We start from the raw sequence: 18,597 nt of genomic DNA, 5'->3' as shown, positions 1-18,597 counted from the left end.
CCTTGTTTCTTGAGTTCCAACCCTTTTAATTGGGGGCATGGCCCTTAATCATTAAATTTTCCCCGGTTTATTTTTAATTTACCCTGGCTGGTTGGCAGTTTTATGTTTTTTACCAGGATCTCCATGCCCTTACTCCTTATCACCCGGAGACCTTGGGAAAATGGGTACAAAATTTTACTGTATTCCCACCTTTGGGGTTTAAATACAGCTGATTTCCACCCTTTGCCATGATTGGATGGTTTTGAAAATGCTGGCCTAATCTAAGCTACAGGCAAACTTGCTTAGCTAATGTTGGTAGTACTAAAAGGGGCAGGTTCAGCATTGCTTACCAATGGGCAAATCCACTCAATTTGCTGGGCTATTCATTGCTTAGTATTCATATGTACACAATGCTTACACCCGATCAGCATAGCTGTGCAATGCTTAGCATTGCTTATGTTTTATTATATTGATCTACGACCCGTTTGGGATTGATTCATCATTCATTACATGATATAGATTTATTTATCTTCCCTGACATCCCCCAATGTGCTGTAATTAATTTATTATTTTGTGACTATACTGTATGGGACACTTGTCATTACATGGGGATTTCACTACTTTATTACACTGACACCTCATATCTGGGCGTAATACACTACTCTGGTTGAGAACAATAAATCACTTCCTACATAAATATACACAATTGCACTTATGTTTATGCGTGATGTCTATTGCTTTTTAACTTATCCTGCCGTTTCAGCTGGGTTATGCATAGATAAGCAACGGGCACACCCATGCAGCTACACTTAAACTGTATTGCATATGTCAAAAAATAATTTAATTGTTGCATTTTTTAATTTATACCCTTCAGAATATCCATGGTAATGCTGAACCTGTTATTCTATCAACTTTCTGGCCCATGCAGCTACACTTAAACTTTATTGCATATAGGTTCATAGCTTCATAGGTAGGTACTAGGTTATCGGCCCTGGGGCCTATACAAGCCCAGCCAAAAAGGTACCCTGGCTTTTGCCACAAAAGAAAATTATTTTCCTGTGCCACTGTCGAGTAGAGCCACAGAGGTGATCCCCGGGGTGAATTTCCTGTTTCCCATCCAATCATCAAGATTTTCCTTGAAGAGTGCTAATGAGGAGCTTTGTTTGATATAGATAGGTAGTTTATTCCAGAGTATGAGAAGTCTCTGGGACAGGAATCTATCCCTCCAGCATGTTCTGTTTATTGTGGTGACAAGGTTTAAGTCCCTAGAGCATGTAGCTCGGAGGGATTGGGATTTCTTTAAGTGGAGCATGTCCAACAGCTCTGGGTTTGACATAGCTTTGTATGTTAGGCAGAGATCACCTGTGAGTAGGCGATATGTGACGGAGTAAAGCTGGAATTTTTGAGGCGGTCTCGTAGGGCATTGTTTGAGGCAGGTAATCCTCTTTGTGAGGTATTTCTGTGGCCTTTCCAGTTGTTGTAGATGTCTTGTGAGGTACATACCAAAAGAGGCATTGTACTCTATAATGGGCCTAATGAGTGATGAGTACAGGGGAACAATGACCTCTTTTTTTCTGGATGAGAAACCTTTGTGATGAGGGTGTGTGCCATGTATAAGGATTTCCTGACTACTGTGGCGATGTGATTATCAAAGGAGATTCTACTGTCCACCTGTGTCCCAAGGTCTCTTATCACACTTTCGGTGTTAAGTATACTACCGCCTATGTTGTAGTTCATGGGTACAGAGTTTTTACCAAAGGGGATGACAATGCACTTTTTGGCATTGAGTTTGAGGCCATGGCTTTGACACCAAACATCTGTCTCAGTGAGGCCCTTTTGTAGGATGTCCACATCGTTAGGAGTTTCGATTATGGTTCCTAGTTTGCAGTCATCTGTGAACTTCATTAGCCAAAGATGTTCTGTGTTAGCCTGTACTTCAGAGAAGTAGATACCAAACAGGAGAGGACACAGGACTGAACCCTGTGGTACTCCACTTGTCACTGGTCTGAAGTCAGATTTAGAGTCTGCTACTTTCACAGTGTGGGTTCTGCCATTGAGCCAGTTGGCAACCCATCTTGTGACATAGGGATTTATACCTAGTTTAGTGAGTTTATCTATAATTCCAGAGTGGGGGATTGTGTCAAAAGCCTTGGCAAGATCTAGATAGGCTGTGTGAACCACCTTACCCTTGTCTATGGCTTTGGTGACTGCTTCAAAGAAGTCTATCAGGTTTAGGAGACATGATCTGCCTTTTACAAACCCAAACTGGGTGGGGTCCAGAGTTTGGAGATTACCAATGTCTTTGTTTATAAGTTCCATGATGATACATTCCATGGCCTTGCAGACCAGGCTCATCAGGCTAATGGGGCAGTAGTTCCCAGGGTCCGTGGTGGCTCCCCCCTTGTGGAGTGGGATAACTGTTGCTGTGCGCCATTCAGCAGGCACAAATCCTGAGGTGAGGCTATGATTGAACATGGTACTTAGGTGGGGTGCCAGTTCGTTCTGTAGTTTGTGTAGAACGCAGCCTGGGATGTTGTCCGGTCCCATGGATGCTGCTGTGTTCTTGGTTTTGGAGAGTGTGTTTTTTACCTGTGCAGCTGTGATTACAGGAACTTTACATTCTTCCAGTATAGAAATGGGCTCTTTAGGGGGTGAGAGGGGGGGGTAAAGTTAGCACTGAACCTAACTGCCAGGATGTTGGCAATATCAGTTGAGTCTGTATATATAGAGCCATTGTGCTGCAACTCAGAGCAGATCTGAGTGTTGCCATTGAGATTCTTGACATAGCTATAGAATGCTTTGTGACTGTCTAGAATTAGTGGCAATTTTGTTTTCATAACTAGCTTTGAAGGATTTTATCAGGGATCGCAACTTCTTACTGAGGCTGACCAGGGAGCTCCTCCACTCGTGGGATTTTACTCTCTTTTGCAACAGTTTCTTCCTTCTGTTGTACAGTTTGTTTATGGCAGGGGACCACCAGATTGGCTTCCTTTTTCTGGAGGATAGCATCTTGGTTCTGTTTGGGATAGCACGATCCATGCACTCATGTAAGTGCTTATAAAGTGCAATTGTGTAGGATTCAGTAGTTGTAACTGTATTGTCCATCTGGATGGGTGTCATGAAGTTCACCACTTCTGTCTTAAGAAGCATGAAGTTGGCTTTGGAGAAATGTTTTAACATGGTTTCCTTAATGGGGGATGGGGGCAGGATGTGGATATCTAGGGTAATTAGCTTATGGTCAGATCGGACCAATGAGGCATTGACTTCAGGTGTGGAACACCGGTCACTCATGTTGGTAATGACTAGATCTAGGATATTGTTGCTCCAGGGCATTGGAGTTTATGAATTCCAGAAAGTGTTGAGCGAAGGAGTTGGTACATGAGTAGTTTTTCCAGTTAATGGTGGGGTAGTTGAAATCGCCCATTATTAGGGTGTTTGGTTGAACCCCAATATTTTCCAGTACATCAAGAAAAGAGGAGTGGGAATCCTGGGGCATGGTGAGTGATCTGTAGCAAGCTACAATTTGGATTGCAGTTTTCCCCAGAGTTAGTTGCACTTGGATAACCTCGGCTGCATTATGCTGAGCAACTAGCCTGGAGGTGTGGATATCCTTAATGAATATGGACACACCTCCGCCTTTGGTGTTCTGGTCCAGGTTACATGGCTGAAAAGTGTGGTATGAGTTATAGCCTGGTAGTGCAGGGGTGTTCTCTGGAGCCTTGAACCAGGTCTCAGTCACTGCACATATATTGATGTTCTCCATTTTAAGGAGTGCCTTGAGTGAGTGCATTTTGAGATTTAAACTTCTAGCATTGAGTAGCATCACCCTCAGTTTTTGCTTGCCTGTTCCTGTTACAGTGGTGAATTTGTCATTTGAACCTTGCCTAAAAAAGGCACTATAGGGGCGGCAAAAACCTTAGCCAGTATCCAGAATCCCAGGGGTGACAGGTGCAGGCCATCTCTGGCAAAGCATCGTGGTCTGTCGGACTTGTCATCCCAAGCAGCCAGATACTGGATCCCTTTAGAATGGCAGCAGAAGCTCAGCCAATTGTTGAAGTCAATCATTTTGTCCTTGTACTGCGGCATCATTCTGGGTGATTGCAGAATGCTACTCAGGGCTAGGGTCATACCTGCCTGGGCTACAAGATCGAAGAGCTCTTCCATGTCTCTTTTCATGTAGTCCAGGGAGGTACATCTCAGGTCATTCACACCAACATGGACAATGACAGAGTCATATTTGTACTTGTTGTGGAGTGACCTGAGTGCATGGGTTATATGGCGGATCCTGGCACCTGACAGACAGCTGACAGTAACCTTCTCCTTGTTTAGCCTGGTGAGTTGGACATCAGTGTGCCTGACTACAGAGTCACCGATGACTAGTGTGTTGGGTACGTTGTTTTGCCTTATTGGCTGTGGTTGAATGGCACACTGAGTCTGCGGGCTATGTGTCATTTGGGTTGTGTTGGGGGGGGGGAGTTGCCTGCATTTCTGCTTTGGAGATCTCTGTTGCTTGAGTAGATTATTACTGAGAGCCTCCGTGAATGTTTTTGTGTTTCTATGTCTGGATTTTGGTGGTGTAGATTTAGTGAGACTATGTGATGAGTGCGGTGTGGTGCAAATGTTTACCTTCTCCTCTTGACTGTCAAGTTCAGTCTTGATTGGAGAGAGCTTTACCTCCAGTTTGGCTAGATAAGTGCATCTCTCACAGGTTGTAGTGTTGGGTGGTAGGAGGAGAGGGTTGTCTGTGTACATGAGGCAATTTCTACATTGCCCCAAGATGCCCAGATTCTTCAGATAGACAGGAGAGAACACTGGGAGCTGACCCTTGGACATGCCTGAATAAAAAACTATTTTCCTCTAGATAAGTGAGGAAAGTGAGTACAAGAGCTGTTTTCTCTAAGCAAGTGAGGAAAGTAAGTACCAAAACTGTTTTCCTCTAGGTAATGAGGAAGGTTGAGTGCTGTAGTAATTAGTAGGTTATTTAGTGCTTACAAGTTCTGAACAAGTGCTGATCATGAATAAGCAAATTCAAGTGCTAAAACTAAGAATCTGTATCTGGACTAAACTAGTTACAGGAAAGGGGGGAAACAAGTGCAAATGTGGGCTTTTAAATCAGAAAGTTGAGAGAGATGGAAAAACTGCCCCAAACAGCCAATAACTACAATTTCTGGGCCAGAACCACTCCTTATGTGCTAGATAGGTTACCTAGTGCTTACCATTCCCACTGATAAGCTAGAAGGCTTCCCTCCAACACAGAAAGCTTAGGGGGGGCTCAGAAGCTTACATACAGTCCATATGTCAAAAAAATAATTTAATTGTTGCGTTTTTTAATTTGTACCCTTCAGAATATCCATGCTAATGCTGAACCTGTTATTCTAGCAACTTTCTGGCTTTGTAGGGACGATTGTCCCTTATGGCTTTGTCAAGATTCCTTACTCTGATAGGTTGGGAGGTGTGCACTATGTGCTTATGCTAAACCTGTTATTCTATCAACTTTATGGCTTGGTAAGGAAGATTGTCCCTTATGACTTTGTCCAGATTTCTTACCCTGATGGGTTGGGGGTGTTACGAGCATTCTCGCTCATTTTAAATTGCCAAACGGCTATTCTGGAGTGCAGGGGGCGTGTATTGTGAGAGCTCTGCTTTCAGACACACATCCTGCACTTGTACACAGACCCGTGTCCGTTTTACAGCATGGCAGCCCACCTTCATATATATGCATGGCTAGCTGCTGTGCTGAACAGCCACGGTCACTTCCATGCAGGAATAATTTATTCCTGCACTGTCATTTGCTGAATCTGGGGGAGTGTCTTTCCTCTTATTTTCTTTTGCATTTAATGTTAATTAGAATAAGAAACCAGCTATAAATCCTTTGAAATATTCCTATATGCACATAAATGAAATAGTTTCTGCATCATTACCTGACCACAAACTAATAGTTTCTGAAAAATGCCTTTATGATGTGTATTAAAATTTTCTTTATCAATATAGAATTATCTCATAACCTTCTTACATATCAATTAAAATAGAAGAATGATCTGGTAAACATATTGGAATAACTGCTATTGTTTGGACCAATTAACTGGACTGTCTGAAACAAATATATAATCCAGTCTTCTTTTTTTTAATTTTTGAGCAAAGAATTTAAAACCATTAATATTACGGTTTTTATAATGCCAATACTCAGTGCAGGCATGTGCCAACAAGCAGATGTTCAACTACTTAGCATGAGTACCTCTAAAAGGTCTAGCCAAGTCTACACTGAAATCTCCAAAAATTATTCTCACAGAATTTCAGTAACTTCATCCACATGCTAGATCCTGTAAAAAAAGTCTGATGGCAATTAAAGGGTGTATTTATAGACCGTACAACCAAATCATAGTTTTCAGCCTGAAGTGTACTCAATATGATTTTTGCATCAGCATCTGAAAAAATTATTGATGAGCTGAGCTCTGCCTGAATTGAATAATACAGCAACACCTCATGACTTGTTGAAGACTCTCTTCACTTTCTTGACAAAAAGCATTTAATTGCTGTAAGCTAGATGAATTTCTAGTAAACTTGAAATTTCAATGTTAACATGTTTCAACAATTTTAACAGATTTCCCCTTTTCATAGGGTTATTAATACCATTCGCATTTAAGGAACCAACATCCTTCTCTACATGTATTCCTCACCCATTCGATAGTAATAGGTAATTATCAATAGATTTGTAGTCAAAACCCTGGAAAATAGAGTAATGCCAACCTAGAGTAACCCATTCAAAAATGAGTATGCATCAAAGAATTCATACATGCCCTTCAAGGGAAAAGGGCAACATGTTTATGGCTAGCATCCCTTTTCAAACCTCATCAGGTGAGGAAAATTTTAGTAATGTGTTTTTATAGTTAATCTGAAGAATGGCCAGTAAAGGAAATCTAGAGACAACCCCTTTCTACTAAAGAGTTTTATTATCTCGGCAAACTCCTTTCTTTTTAAGAATCTCTGGTGGCAAGTCTTAGAAAACAATTATAGGAATTTGGTTGAAAATAAAATTACATTTTTGCATAGCAGTTGAGAGCAAAACATTCCTGTCAGCTCTAAGAACATTTCTAAAACTAAGTGAACTGACAAGTCAGCATGATTGTAAGGGTATGCATAATGAAAGATGAAGAAAGACTGCTAGTATTATGCATGCCTACCTTGTTAAGAGGAAGGAAGCAGAGGAATATGCTTTGAACGCAACATGCCAGATTCAGCTAGAGGTGGAGCTGAGAAAGAAGGATATGAAAAAAATGACATTGCAATCAGTTTCCATGAAAAGAGGCCATTGGAATAGCAAGACAAACCTGGTTGACACATTGTGATTTAAACTAACCAATTTCTTATCAAGCTTAAGGTAATACTTTTTTCCAGCTGAGGTAGTGGAATCAAGTATGAGCTGTCAGAGAGACACAATATGAAAAAGAAAATTGTGCAATATTTAGAAACATCAGTAGGGAACAAGCCGCTGTACAATGGTCCTCCTCCACATTTGTTGTATATTCATTTAACAATGATCTCACTGAAATATTTACCATTAAAGCAGAGAAAGTTCAGGCGGAATGCAAGTTTAACATGTGCCTGTCATGCTGTATACCTTTTATCCAGTTTTTAACTTCAGCCTTGCATTGGCAGATATATAAAAGTATTGCCACCCAGAGGTGTTATATACTCACAGTGTAAACTGGGGCCATAAATCCTGCTTATGGGAGTAATTCTTATTGCAAGTGTTGTCTAGTAAGATGACCTCTACATAAATAGTCATTTCAATAGTTGCTGATGATATCTGTTACAAATATATATAATAGTCATGACAGATAATAGGATACATCCACCATTATTTTTCACTGTAAAAGATCCAAAGTTGGCAGGCTGAAAGGAGGTAAAGCAGGTAGGGTATCTTCATAAAGGATATGGTTTTCCTGTTTTGCAAAGCAAATGAATAGCATTTACATTTTCAAGTCCATGATAATGCTGGATGACCTCTTCTGGTTAAAAAAACTTAGCTTTCCTTACTTGTGGTAATGGCCATGGATGACATTTGGCTTCTTATTATGCAATATTCCAAAACTCCTGCTCCATATCTGGACATCTTATTCCTGCAGCTTATGACTTGGCTGCTGAAAGGTAAATGATTTAAAAAAGGGAGGGGAGGTTCTAGAACAGGAAGCAGTGCAGTACTGCAGACATCTGATAACGTTAATTACCTGTTACCTGTTACCCACAATGGAATACCTTTTGCAACTAGAAGGAAACTAATACCATTGACAGCCAGCCTATTACCAACATTTGCCTACATACTAATATTGCTCTGGCAAGATCTGAGAAAATCTCAGAGCTCAGATACAGGAGGCAGACACAGGCAGTGCAGATAGTATGTAGAGGCTTCTACTGGAAGTGCAAAATCTGTCACTGCAAATCTGACATTGCTGAAAGATACAGTGTGACTCCAGTGAAAATAAAGCAAAGAGTAAAACTCCCTGTGTAACACCTTTAAAGTACTTTTACAGAAGAGTGTCACCTCCTTCAATCCTGGCACGAGGGTGGTCTGCATTCATCATATTCTTGCTCGGAGATTGTATTCCCCCTACTGAGTTCCAGTAATGAGATACTGAAATCTTGGACTTATTACATATTTTCTCAAGTTGCATTTACTGTACAAAAGATGGCAATTACAGTCCTTGAAATATCTTCAGGTACCACCTAGGACAGATGCCATCTGGGTATCATATAGTTCCTAAAAACAAATAAGCTTTACCCAGGTAAAAGCATTTACATCTCCCATTGATGTTCAGACCTACACTTGACACACTTCAGTAAGCACCCATTAAACTGCTGGACCCAACTCTGATCAACCTGCTGACTTAGAAGTTACATTGTCTTATGTCTACATATTCAAAAAACAGAATCAATGATGTCAGGCTAATCTCATAAAGGCAGCCAATTATTGCCTTGCATTAATATGCAGTGATACAAATCAGGGATTGTTGACAAATAGCCTTTTAGTCGAATTCTGCTTCTAAACAAAAACAAAGGTCATTTTTTCATGCATTTATTCATTTATTCATTCATTCATTCATTCTCTGATTATCTGATTAATACAATTCAGGGTTGCTGGGGACCAGGATCTTATTCTGGCACTCACTGAGACCACAGCAGAAAAGTTAATCCTATGTATGACACCAGTTTATCCAGGATACACAAACAGACACACGTGGCATTGACATCTTTATACAAACTGCAAAATTAACAATTCACCTGTTCTTGTCTTTGGGATGATGGCAGGAATAAGGTTTTCCAGTGATAATAACATAGAATTCAAAAGTGGAATTTTAACAATTACTTTTTTTTTGTAGATGCTAAAGTTTCATCCATTCACTATGCTACCTTACTGAATATACTAATCTTTGATATTGTTGTACCTCAGGTAAAAAGGAGTATTTCTACCAGCAGTGAATTCTATTCAATTAATGTGGATTTTAGCCAAACCATATATTAGTAGACAAGGAGCTGTAAATTAAATGCCCATTCACACGGAGCCTCCTTTTATCTTTGTCATGATGTTGGATTAATGCTCATCTTGAGTGATGTTTTTGCCAGCCAACTGAAATAAAGAATTTCACATTACTTAAAAGCTAGTGGAGTACTACAAACAGGGCAAAATAGAGTGATATTGAATATCTCGTGTCAAAAAAAATTCTTACAGATGTCTGTGAGCACCAGGCTTAATTGCAAATAATTAGGTTTTGATACTTTCATGTTCATTCACAAATATGGACTTTGATTTGATTTTAAAAATGGAGATTGCTGTAATACATCATAAAATTTCATGTTTGGTTGGAGGAAACAAATAACCAAATAAAAATTACATACATTTCCTAGTTCACTTCCTATTTAGTTTAGCTCATACTTAGGGAAGAATCCATTCTCATTGGAAAAATGCCATTATAACACTAATACCGCTACCAAAAGCAGAGTCTCCCAAGTCTACTAACAAAAGTTAATCCATCTCTCTTCTCCCCTTCCTTATTAAGCTACTTGAAATAGCTATTTATAATCAAATCATTGACTGCTACATGAATGCAACATCCTGTAAATAAGCAACCATGGTTTGCCCTGGGCAGAAGTATACATGCAACAGTCCTAACTGTCACAGACTCTGTCATCATATACAAGGACTTTGGACAACTAAGTAATGCCCTTTGTGTTGAACTTTAAGTTTTTAGTTTAGTCCGCCATAATCAGTTATTCAACTGTCTTTATTCCATCTCTGTTGGTCCTTCTATAATAAATTAATTATCTTTTAAACTGGTTGTTTGTGTTTAAAACTGGATCCAATCTCTCTTCCAAGGTACACATTCTTGTGGAGTTCTTTAAGAATCGGTACCTGATCTACTTCTCTTTCCTATATTCATTAATTCACTTACCTCTGACCCACATTTATCAAACTCTGTTCTCTGTGTTGATGATCTTACCATTTTCACGTCTCCTAGGTCCATCAGTTCTTTACAAATTAGCCATTGAATGGCCTTAGAAAATTCCACTGTCTAATTTCCACAAAAATTCTTCTAAACCTGAAAAAAATATGATTGTTGATACAAAGACTATGCTGATGTATCTCTACCCTTTTTATTTCCTCTCTTATGAAAGCAATCATAGAATTTTCTCTAAATTGTCTCTACATAAAAATACCACAGTATCTACCATGACCCCATTATATGTATAAATCACATTACCCACCTCAGTTACAAAATCAGCTAGTCTTTCTTTTGATGTCATAAAATCTGTCATTTCTTACCCCAAAATCTCAGGAGTCATGAGGAGCCAATGGGCAGGGGTATCTTCATGCCCATTTTGAATATGGACCCCCACCATTTCACTCTTCTGCCTAAAACCTCAAAAAATACAAATATTTATTAATCATATATGTATGTTCATTCTTTAATAATCCAAACATGACCATCACTGTGTAACACTTTCTTGTGTTAACTGACTTCCCATTACGGTTAGGAGTGACTGCCTCCTTTCTCTTATTTAAAACAAATCATCTGACTAGACATCCTTTCACTACTAGCCTCCATATTTCATCTAAAGTTTCGCCTTTTATTCTTTGATCCCAAGCTAACTCTACCCCTTATCTACATAAAACAAAACTCCCTGCTATCTAGTCATTGAGCTTTCTCTGTTCTTGTCCCTAAAGTTTGTAATGATCTACCATGTAAATTCAGAAACAGTAATATCATTAATAAGCTCCACTTTAGACAAAAAGCTGTCCTAAAAGGAAACACTCCATAGTCCTTTTCGTGTAACCCTGGATAACATGTTTTCTAAGCCTCTCCTGTTTCAGTCTTTACATAAATCTAATTTTGATACTAATTTACTCTTGTGTTAATTTTCCATAATATAGCCCTTTATATGTACATAACATTATACTTTTTAGTTTTGTTATTCTCTGCTAAGCAAACTTGATAACCTTTCAGATGTCCTTTAGTATGGTTTGCATGTCTTTTTCACCATATAGTACTGATGTTTTAGTTTTTAGTAATGTATAAATTATTTTCTACTTTTGGGAACTATTTAATTTTCAACTTATTGTATACTCTTCTGCTCCTATCAGCGCTGGCATTGATTGAAATTGGTCATTTTTAGATCAGTCCACTTCTCTGATCACCAGACATGCAAATGAGCCAATAAACAGAAAAACACAATCAATTAAACACAAACAAACAATAATTACTTATTATTAAAATAATATCTTTAACAAGATTTAAATTAACTCTCTTATAAATGAAATTTCAGCACCCCCTGAATGAGATCCTTAGAAAGACACACCCAAATCAGAAAATGTAGTTGATTCCACAGAACCAAGACCAGACAGACAAAGAATGTCCTAACTTAGGTCTTAAGGCAGGTCCCGAAAACAATTTAAAGATCTTTACCTGATAACATCAGACACTGAACCAAAAAATAGAGGGTACAAAAAGTTAAAAACAGGATGTTAAATATTGACCTAGCAATGACTGGTGGTCAGTGTAGAACCCAGATTAAATGAGCAATATGAGCACAGTGGAAAGCATCAGCCAAAAGGCTGAACATAATAATTCTGTACCTTTTCCAGCTACACTGGTTACCATCTAAGAGCTTAGATTAAAGGACATTGCAGTGTTCATTACAGGAAGACACAAGTGCATGAACCACTATCATAAGTTTTACGGCAGATAAGGTGATTGATCTGGGTGACATTTTGAGATGCAAAGAAAAATAATAATAAAATAAAAGAGGATTGCTGATACATTGCCCTTAAGAGGAACTTATTATCAGGAATCATCATCCAAATCTCACACAGGAGATACAAATTCCAGATGAGTCCCACTGGGAAAAAAAAAAACAAACAAACAAAAAAAAATATGCTTCTGACAGATGGTGGAAGGTAGAAGCATTGCTTTTGTCTCTGCTAGGTTGAGCATGGGCAGATTCAATGTTATTCACTGTAAAAACAAAAAACATGCAGAAGTTAATAATCTTGCGGTGGCAACAATGAGAAAGAGAGGCGTAGGTCAATATCAATAGTGCATTATTACTAGCTAATGCCCCTCCTACTCATGGTCTGTGACAGTGACAACAGGTACATGGCAAGTAATAATGTCATGAAGATAGAGCACTGAAGAACCTCACGTGTTAGCAGGTGGTTACTGGGGAAACTGACCTCAGAAACCACTTACTAACTGTGACCCGTGATGTAAGAGGAATATTGTATAAGTACTCTGGAGAAAAACACAGTAATAAGAATCTCAGCCAAAAATCCATCAAATACAATGGAAAGACCAAGGAGGGTGAGGTGGGAATATTACAGCTGACCTCTAGCCATAAGAAGGTCTCTCACCATTGTAATAAAGGCAGTTTCATTGGTATGCTTTGATTTAAAACCTTACTGTCAGGGATTAATAGGTCATGCAATGTTAAACAGAAATACAATGGTATATTATTTATATTATCAAAAACTTGCTGGTAAACAGAAGATTAAAGACTGGGCAATCATATTTCAAGTTCTGGGATCCAAGAATGATTTATTGAGAAATAGTCCAGTGGTCTATGGCATACACACAGAGGAGCAGCATTCTAAACTAGCAGCCATCACTGTGTTATGGGCATCCACCAGTGCCCAGGGTCACCAGCACTGATCACCACAAGGAGATGGCCCTTCAAGGACATTGTGTTATGAGCAACCACCAGTGCCCAGGTCACCAGCACTGATCACCACAAGGAGATCACCCTTCAAGGGAATGCAGGTGTGACTAGTGATCTCACAGAGATTGTTATCAACAATCAGGTAAGTAGCAGATGATAGCTAAGTCTGAAATTGGACAAAGTGATCATTATAAATTAAATCTGGTTCCACCACCAAACTACAACACCAAGTCCAATGTATTGTCTGTGAGCATGACTATCTGGTAGCCACCTTAGTGAAGCCTATGTTCTCTAAAATACACTAGTTCTGTGACAAGCTCACTGGTCTTGTCATTCACCTTGGTTTAAAAACTGCTTAGGACTAAATATCTCAGGTGAATAAGTACCAAGTCAGAGAGGAACTTGGTGAACTCTAATGTGTGGAAATAGTCACACATCTTGTTTTTGGTTGTGATGTACTAATGGCAGAAGGACTGTATACTGAAACACATAATAATGTGGCAAGACTGCTGCACTGGGGATTGTGCAAACATTATAATATTGAAGTAGAGGAAAAAAAACATTGGAAACATGATCCACAAAGCATTATGGAAAATGATGAAGTTTGTATCACATGGGATCACCTATTACCAACAGTTCAAAAAATAGATGAGAGAAAACCAGATATAGTAGTCTATGAAAAGAAGACAAAAAGTACCATTGATCACTGAAACTACAGTCTCTTATATACAAAGAGACACAAAATCACAAAAAAACATGATTTACAGGCAGAAACAAAGGCAATGTAGAAGAAGGATACCCAGACAGTTCCAATAGTAGTAGGAGCAACGGATCTATAACAAGAATTTGCAATCATACTTAGATATGTTACTTGTACATGTAACTCCATATGAATTGCAGAAGGAGTCAGTACTGGGCATATTGCAGATTCTGCAAAGAGCACTTCTGGCTAACATTAAAGATTGAAACAATACTAATTTCATTAAGTTTAATCATACTTTGACTTAGGAATGGGGTCCATACCCATCATGTTATTAGAAACCCAAGACTTGGAGAAATTAAAAAAGGGAAAGACCTGGGGTGACCAGATGGATGGTAAGCCATGAAGAATATGCAGATCCCCTCTGCCTCAGGATATTCTTAAAGGTGTTGAATCTTCCTATATCTACCTGGGATATCTCAAGTATAGTAAATCAGAGCATTGAGTTTTCAGATATACAGATATTTATTTTAACTGTGGTGGATGTACCTTGGCAGTCATTTTCATATTGGAGATACCATATGCGCTGTATATCATATGTTTATTTTCAGGTCTGCCCAGGGCCATGACTGGTAATAGTACAAGGCTGACATCTTGATTTCATATCTGCAAATGTCTACATATGCGTTTTCTGTGGGCAGCCTTAATACTGTTAAAGCATGCATAAAGGTATGAGGTATGTGTATGGTTCAACCCCTGTCACTACTACTGTTATTCTGTAACAACAGCACTTTAACATTTCTTAGTACTATTTCTAGAGTTTTTTGTTTAATATATGTACGACTCAAACATGCTAGCTGTCACATGTCACACCCTGTGTGACTGGCAGCTGTTGATGACCCATGAGAATTCTACAGATGGCAAATAAGTAATGCCTTATAGTCTACACTGGATACTATGAGCACAGCACTGCACATTTGTCGTGGCATATGGACATGTCACTTCAACTGGTATTTCATCTGCATAACATTTCCATGTTCTGGACTTGTAAATGTACATTTACTGCAGAGAAACTCGGTAGCTATATGTTGTGATGCCTTGTGGCAGTATCAGCCTTAGGTTACCATGTCTCCATTGTCCTGACAGTCGCTGTACTCATTTACTCATAACACTCATTTATTTGGTAGATTGGGTCTGGTTACATATATTTTGTGGGTATTTTCTTCATCTACAATGCTCAGTGTACTTAGTCATAGATGTACTGCCTTGCCATTGGCTGTATTTACCATGAGATGTACTGCATACATCTAACCATGTATTCAGTGTATCACTGGTTTGTGTTCACATGTGCACCTGCAGTCATTGTTGAAAAGGACATTTTTATTAGCAAACTGCAGCTATTCTCTGTAGCTCTTGTTGTGCTCTAGTTTGTACCAATTTTTTGTCTATAGCCATTTTCATATGCATTTGCTGTCTGAATCTGAGCTCCTGATGTTAGTCTATATGTATACAGTGACTGAGGATTTCCATTACCTCATGCTTATTTCCCTTCATCTGAAATAGTTTATTTTGCTGTTTTATGGAGTTTGAATTTACACACACACACACACACACACACACACACACACACACACACACACACACACACACACACACACACACACACACACACACACACACACACACACACACACATACACACACACATACACACGCGCGCGCGTGCTCGCTCACACATATATGGTTTACTATTGTAATGTCGAGCATGTCTTGTGTGACAATGACATGTGCAGGAGTCAGAATGCAGACAAACAATCTGAAGAACACTGAAATGTTGACTCAAGAAGACCGACCGTATAACAGCAGTCGAATCATTGCAGTCGACCAGGAGATTTACCCTTTTGCGCACTGTAGTGCGATCTCGACATTGTAATATATAAATGGTAGGGATTGTAGGGAGTGCAGCCCCCAACAAAAACATTACTGTTAGCACTGTGCAGTATGGATCTGGTCCATACATACTGCTGCTAAGGGGGCAATGGACTTCAGAAGTCGAATTTGACTTCGCCTGTATTGGTTTTCAGTATTTCAACCTACTTCATATTCTGAACATCGGACACGTAAACCAGATTTTTGAATGGGTTACGTTTTGACGTTCAATGTTTTAATAGTAAACCTATAGAGAGGGGGGAAGGGTGTCCTTACATTACTAAACTCTCTAAATGTATTGCATTTACCCATCATCTTTTGTTTGATACAGTTGCTAAAAAGGGTTAGAAATGGGCCATGACATGCACCTGTTAGACAAAGTAATAAGTTCAGTTTTAAAAATGATATTTTTATGGCTCTGTTAACTTCAATTCTTTTTTACTTTATCTACCCCAATTTTGATGGGAAGCAACACCAAACAAGGACATGCTCTGCTAGTATTTCTGGATGCAGCAGTCTGGTGACTAGCATCGTGTCCATATTAGTTTTGCTTATTTTACATCTTACACTCTGTGTTCCTTTATCAAGTGTAGTGCACTGTTGCAAATGTCCTGTGTGATGATGCATGTTGTACCACAGTATTCCAGACAGTTTATTCTAAATATGTTCTTGTGGTGCTGCATATGATCAAAGCTCTCAGATTTTATAAATATGCATATCACTTTCCACAGTTATTCCACATCCCTAATAAATATCCTTATGAAACCCAACCTGAAATTGTACACACATGAAACTGTTCTGTTTTACTGCACCATCAAACTTATCACTGTCCTCCCTTAAAATGTGTCTTAAGCAACCCACCTTATGCAATCATTTACCCATTTGTTTATCTGACATGTACTTTTGTTCTCAGCATTCACTCCAGATCTCCATGCATGCTTTCCATTCAGATAATGCCACCTTATATGTCCTAGCTGTCAGTCACCTTCTTTGAGAAAAATATTACTGATTGCAGATGCTGCAGAAGTTGGGACATCGTAATAATAATTTTTTTTATAAGTGGGGGTGTACACCCAATTTTATCTCTTGAAACTGCATTTGTACAATGACCACAATTATTTGAGTTCACACACACACACACACACACACACACACACACACACACACACACACACACACACACACACACACACACACACACACACACACACACTCACTTTTAAACAAACCTAAGCTGACTCATACTGATGTCCTGCTGACTGTGCATTATTATGTCCCCCTTTGTTGCTGATTTCCCAAACTAGGAGATGGAGTGGTAGCACAGAAGGAAATTCTACAGCTTCCATCCATTGTGGAAGACAGAGAAAGAGAGAGAGAGCTTTCAGTTACTCATTTCCATATACCAAGCTGACTTCTCTGGTATCCAGGCTTGCTGGTAAAACCTGGACCACTGGTAGCACAGTCAAGACTTTATTCCTATGCACCAGTGATGTCAGCAGAAAGCACAAATCACCTAAGTTTCAGGAAATGAAAAATATACAGATGTAATTATCTTTTGTGTGTACACCAGACAGACATCTGGCAAGAAGTCTATTCAAAGCATTTGCAGATATCTTACATTGTACATACTTTAATTTCAAAAGGCCACTATTGCATGGTCTCATCACCTCAGCAAGGGTTTTCAATACAGTTTTAGTCCTAGCCAAAATCAGGAAGCACATTCATTTGTTCCACCTTCTTTTCAGGATGCTTCCAAATAGCAAAACAGTATCTCAGTTTAAGAAATGAAATAACCAGTTCATACAGCAGATGGTTATAGTAGAACAGTAGTAACTTCTCTAAAGGTTCATTAAAAGAAAACAAGACAAATGCCTCCCCCAAAAGTAACTGCATACATGACAGGTATCGAATAAACATCCATGATGAAAACTTCTTTCCCCATTAGGGGTCGCCACAGCAGAACAATGGTCCACAGAAAAATTGGCAGTGGAGTTTTACAGTGTCAAGTTGCCAGCCTGGCTCCCATCCTTCCACAGATGGCACACACATGCACACACTTAGGACCAATTTAGTGTCCAGTCCACCTGCAGAATGTCTTTGGGATGTGGGAGGAAACCAGAGCACCCAGAGGAAACTCACATGACCGCTGTGAGGACATGCAGACTCTGCACAGAAAGTACCCCAGATGAGAATTGAACTGGAGAACTTGCTGTGAGGTGGCAACACTAACTGCTGCACCACCGCAGCCGCCCAAACATCCATGAAGAAAACAACCTGCACAAAACACATAGCTCACTTTGCACAGCATTATGGGGTACATGCACGCTTCCTATATTTATGATCATGTACAATGAGAAAGTAACACTACATAGTTTCAATGACTTTATAATGCAGTGTTCTTCAGAACTAGAATAAGAAAGTATGTCTATATGTATGATTTTATGCCCTTTAGGAGACTGTCAGTGTGTCAGGCAGCTGACTATAACTTTGAAAATTGAAATGGCCAAGTCATGCAAAACATGGAGACTTTACAGATTTCCCTACAGGAAACAGTCTAGTATTTTGACAAGTTGTAGAATTCTCTGATTTTCAAGAAATTGGGCTTACCTGAGTTATTTATTTATTTAAATGTGTAAATTGCGTCAGATGATTCTGCCATACTGAGCCCACTTCAGCTGCAACCTAAAACTTAATAATAGAGTACAAAGTAAGGAATTTAGTATTAAAAGCATTAACAGGAGTAAAACATATACATTCGCAGTCATACATATTTGATAAAG

The sequence above is a fragment of the Protopterus annectens genome, chromosome 1.part0 (genome assembly GCF_019279795.1).
Source record: "Protopterus annectens isolate FY-2018-M chromosome 1.part0, PAN1.0, whole genome shotgun sequence".
NCBI lineage: Eukaryota > Metazoa > Chordata > Ceratodontiformes > Protopteridae > Protopterus > Protopterus annectens.
This window is presented reverse-complemented; position numbering follows the sequence as displayed.